Raw genomic sequence first — 5,382 nt, 5'->3', positions numbered from 1 at the left:
AGACGTTGGTTATTGGTTAGTTACCAACACAACCTAAAACCAACCAAATATCAACGTCTGATGATGTTAGACTTCAACGTTATGTGGACGTTAGTAAAATAATGTTGGGCAGACATTGGTTATACAAGCAAATTATCATCTGTAATTAAATCTGATTAAAACACATTTTAATGCCTATCTTTTGGGATATTATAGTTTGGAGGAAACATATGAAAGATGAAGGGAGCCATCTTTGTAGTTACAGAGAGGAACACAATATATGTGTGTTTATGGAAAGCAGTTTGAAAATCAACTACACTGCCCACAATGCAATTGCAAATGCCTGATTGGCTGTGTGTCATGTGACTGTGATGTGGCCAGCTACCACTGGCTCTGCTGAGAGCACACCCCCACTTTGAATCCAAACAGCCCACAGCAGTTACATTTGTCACCAACAGCAAGCATTGAGAGCTGCTTGTCTAAAAGTGATTTAAGATAAAACTAAACTAAATAAAATCACTGTTGATTGTTGAACAGGAAGATAGGTTGCTGCCAGTCTATTTGTGGGATTAAATCTACATTATGGAGACTTTTTGCACACAGAGAAGGAGTTTTGGAGCAGGGAGATGACACAGGTATGTAAAGCTATTTTAATTGATTGCTTTTGCTTCCAGTACTTTTTACAACTTCACTATTTACAATTCATACTCCAGTGTTTTCAGCCCTTTTCATGTCAAGGACCCCAAAATCCAAAATGACTATTTGGCTGCAGACCCCTTTTAATATATGACAGGAACCCTCATTCCTGTAAAAAAGTTTCCATTATATAATGTTTCCAAGGTCCATTATTTATTCAGCAGTTAAATAGTGTTATTGTGACAGTAATCATTGCTATTTATATAGTGTTTGTTTAGTAATGTTAGGTTGGTTCCAGCCTTCCAGGTGGTCCCCAGCTAAATGATGGGGAGTTGATAACCAAATGGACCCCTATAGATCTTTTAATTACTGTAAAATCAAACCAAATGTACAAGCTAAATTATTTTTTACACATGATCTGTATTCCTAAATTATTAGGTATGAGACTGAGAGGCTAAATCTCACTAAATGGTGGTCCATGGCTCAAATGCATTATTGACAAACACTGATTTTGTGCCATGGTTCTCAAAGTGGGAGTGGGAGCTAGAAGTGATTAACAGGAGTGTGTGTGTGTGTGTGTGTGTGTGTGTGTGTGTGTGTGTGTGTGTGTGTGTGTGTGTGTGTGTGTGTGTGTGTGTGTGTGTGTGTGTGTGTGTGTGTGTGTGTGTGTGTGTGTGGTACATGGCTCATTTGTAATGTATTTTGTAGTCTTTCAACTTTTGTTTTTCTTCTGTCAACAGAAAATTCCAACGTCGAAAAGAAAACCAGTCTATGCAATATGGTAGGTTAAGTCTCCTCTTACCACCCTTTAGCAAAGTCCTTTTTAATCCAGGAAATCCAGTAGTAATCCACAATAGGAAAATAAAAGGTATCTTCATCCTGTGGTATAATATCCAAGATCCAATATAGAATACAGCATGACTTTTGCATGAGACTTCTCCTTCTCTTCTTACCCTGTACTGCCAAAGCTGCACTTCACAGGTGTTACAAACACGTCTGAATGCCAATCTACTGCAGCCAATCACTGCAGGAACTAGTCAAGTACTAAATAATATACTGTACATGCTCATATTATGCAATGTGTTCTTGTAGATAATTTTGTGTCTAATGCAACATTGTTGTTTGATGGAGTATGATAAAATCTAACCTATTCATTTCCTTTTTCACTCTCTCTCTGTTACATGAGGTGTCTCTGTGGTGGTATGAGGTGATCCTGGGAGCTAAGCCAACCAGGTAATTTACTTAATTAATAATGATTTATTTGAACTGAGAAGCCATTCTACAGCCTCACATTGTGTGTGCTTGTAGATCAGCTATTTTTGTGACTTCGGTCCATTATATCTCCCCTTTAATGATTGAATGATTGCACTCTCCCACAGTAATAAGGAAAAGAAAAAACAACACATGTTGACCATTTTTACACTTTGTTAATTTTAAGCTCAGTGTCAGGGAAGCCCACAATGAGAGTAAATGCCAGCAGAACAATATTGCAAGCCATTTTGGCAAAACCTTGATCGGCGCTACCCACACGTTAGGTTGTGTAGCTCATGCCTCGAATGCCCGATGCTTACAAGCTGTACTTTGTTGTAAAGGTGACGAATCAATGATAAAAATGATATAAAACAATACAAATTGGTATTATTAAAGGGGAGATAATGGACCGAAGTCAAGTTTCCTTTCTTTTTGTGCTGATTTTATTTCCTTTCTCTCTGTCTCAGGTGCCGTACGTTGGGTGGCTGCTTGTTCTTGTGACGCAGTGTCCAGTCCTGTCTTATGTGGAAGCAAACATGTATGAACTAGTCACTAGTCTGTTTTCACTTCTCCCTCTCTCTCTCTCTCAGGTGTCTGCTGTGCTTGTCCCGCCTTTCCTTTGGGATAGACATGGTGGTTTCTACTCTTGGGAGATAACAACCAGGTAGTCTGATCATTGTTTTGTACTAAATAGCCAATCTACAAACTGTTGTGCGATGGAAAATTATAACGCTTTGATTGGGTGTCTAACCTCTCTTTCTCTCTCAGGTGGCGTGACGTGTCTGATAGTCCTTTCGGACCTGGTGCCAGTGGTTGACAGGATAGAGGATGGAGAGAGGAGCAACATCTCTGTGATGACCAAGCTTTTAAGACCTTGGTAGGCTTTATATGAGTCACAGTATAAAGTGCATGTTTCAACAGAGGAGGTTCGCACACTGTTCCAGAGCTCCGGCAAATAGTTATTATTCTATCCTAATAAACTATTTACTGGAGCTCTGGAACAGTGTGTGAACCTCCTCCTTCCATGGTGTGTATATTATATATTCCTTGGTTCGGCACCTGTAAATCTTTGGAGATGTGCTTGCTTCCCTCTCTGCATGTTTCAACATACAATATGAATTAACCCTTGTGTGATGTGGTTTTCAGTGTCTGCATAATTATTTGTTTAATTATTCTAGGCGATGGCCTGTCTGCATGTTTTCATTTTTTCGCAGCTTAACCACTGGAACCCCCTCTTATGACAATGTCATGATATGTGAAAATTATGTGAAAATAAATAAATACAATTTTGCATGAATGTAGGGACCACCCTGGGCCACCTGATCAACAAGGGATCAAGAGATTATATGCCATGTTTACAAAAGAACCTTACCCTATATTGTTCACAAAAATGTAATATGTTTTTCTTCAGGCTCTTCGGTAACCACATGAAGGGGGAAAAGGAAGGTGGCTTTGGAGAAGACTGATGTATTTTAGAGCAATACAAGGTAACTTCATGTTGACCAAGGACAGACAATTGGCACACACCAATCTGTAAATAATGTAATTGGGCAAAACATGTCCTTCCCTTTGATACAATGGCAAGTGTCTTTGATTTGGTGTCTAACCCAGGGGGTTTCAAACATTTTTGACTCGGGTCACCTCGCCCCTGTAAATAATATTTTAATCCACAGCACCCTTGAAGTACACTGTAAATATTTTGAATCTTACACCATTGGAGAAATATCAGTTTCCATTAGAACTGACTGAAAATAACTTTATACTTTATGTTTAACCACTTGAACCCCAGCATCCCTATTCTGGGAGGAAGGTTCACCAAAAATAGCCGATCTACAAGCTCACAGCGCGTCGTGACATGTTGTGAGCTTGTAGATCTGCTATTTTTGCAGAAGAGAGTTGGCCGTAGATGGAAAAATAACTCCTCACAAATCAGTTTTACTTAGTGAACTGATATTGATGTAGTGATATTGATGATCAGATTATTCTGAGACACCCCTGGACTGGCATCAAGGCACCCTAGGGTGCAACAGCACCCACTTTAGGAAACCCTGGTCTAACCTATTTCCTTCTTTCTTCTCTCTCTCTTAGCTGGCGTGATGTGTCTGCTTGGGTCCAGTCGTTGAGAGGATGGAGAGAAGAAGCACCTCTGTGACCAAGCTTTTTAAGTAAGTAAGAAGTAATGCACAGCATAACACAGTATAAGGTTTGGGTGTTCTGTGGTTTTCAGTGTCTTACAATTTAATTCTTCTGGGTGAGGGCCTGCTTAACCAACTGAACTCTTGTTATTTTAAGGTTATGAGGGTGAACATGATGTGAAGTTTTCAAGTTTTTGTATGCATTGTGACCTTGTAGACACACCTGTAAATAATTTAATTTGCAAAACATGACAATGTGGTGGTGTAAGGTTATGACAGCATGTTACATATTTTGTATTCTCTTTTTCTACAGATGCCGTCATGACGTTCAACCCAGAAGCAGAGGACAACCTAAAGCAGCAGAGGCGGGAGACACAGGGGAACTGTCCATTTCAAGAGGGACACTATGGACTGATATAACTTGAATTAGTTCTGGTTGGACCTAAAACCTGGTAGCTCACTGGACATGCAGGCAAGAGGAGGCAGCGGGGGACACAAACGCATGCACTCAGAACTGATTGAACTGACACTGTGAATTCTGGGGGATCTTGGTAGTTCTGTTTGGACCTACAGTTTAATCTGGCAACTCACCGGAATACATTTTTTAAATTATTTTTTGTAGTTGTGAACTCACCGGAATATATTTTTTTAAATAATTTTTGTTGTTGTGAACTCACTGGATTATATTTTTTAATTATTATATTTTTGTTGTGAACACACCGGAATATATTTTATTAATAATTTTGTTGTTGTTGTGGGACATATGCAAGTAAAAAGGAAACTGTCTGGAAGTTCTCTCTGAGGTAGGCTGTGCTATTATTTCATGTATTTCTTTATTTGTCCAGTGTTAAGGTAAAAAAAAGGTGAACTGTTATGTTCTTTTCTGGATCAAGCTTAATCAGACCTAGTGACTGCTGTGTGAGCTACCCTCTATTCACTATTCAGTACTTGACACAATTTGGTGTCATACTGTCATATGTCTGGAAGTTGATGTGATGTTAGCGTTGGTTTTCACGCCCTCTGATGTTTTGCATTTCCAACTTTGGTCATTGATGTCAACCTAATGTTGGGTTTTGACAGCAATGCACCTCTTGCTTACATGTCTAACCAACATTGGAGGATGACGTCTTGCCAACGTTGGGTTATGTTCATTTAACCAAATTAGAACTTGTATCCAAATTTGGAGTTGAACCAGTAATCGTCTACATAACATCTGAGATTAACATCAAGCTGACGTTGGATTATGTCAGTCCAATTTTATTCAACTAAAATAACTTTTATCCAACGTTAGGAGACCAACCAAAATTCAATGTCAATATAACATCAGATGCTAACATCAAATCAATGTTTGCCTTATGACGTCAATCCGATTTACTTTTCA

At 39.0% G+C, this 5,382-nt stretch overlaps 1 long non-coding RNA gene across 1 annotated transcript; it reads left to right on the top strand.

Moving 5' to 3' along the window:
- The first annotated feature begins 413 nt into the window (after window positions 1-413).
- LOC308280429 lies at window positions 414-4,634 on the top strand. The gene is made up of 7 exons (XR_013961729.1): window positions 414-614; window positions 1,356-1,848; window positions 2,457-2,530; window positions 2,635-2,743; window positions 3,278-3,353; window positions 3,955-4,031; window positions 4,315-4,634. It is a non-coding gene; the product is annotated as an uncharacterized lncRNA (long non-coding RNA).
- The last annotated feature ends 748 nt before the right edge of the window (window positions 4,635-5,382 follow it).

Source organism: Nannobrachium achirus (assembly GCF_963921795.1).
Source record: "Nannobrachium achirus genome assembly, chromosome: 24".
Lineage (NCBI taxonomy): Eukaryota > Metazoa > Chordata > Actinopteri > Myctophiformes > Myctophidae > Nannobrachium > Nannobrachium achirus.
The sequence above is the reverse complement of the archived record's forward strand: the minus strand, read 5'-3'. Positions and strand labels throughout refer to the sequence as shown.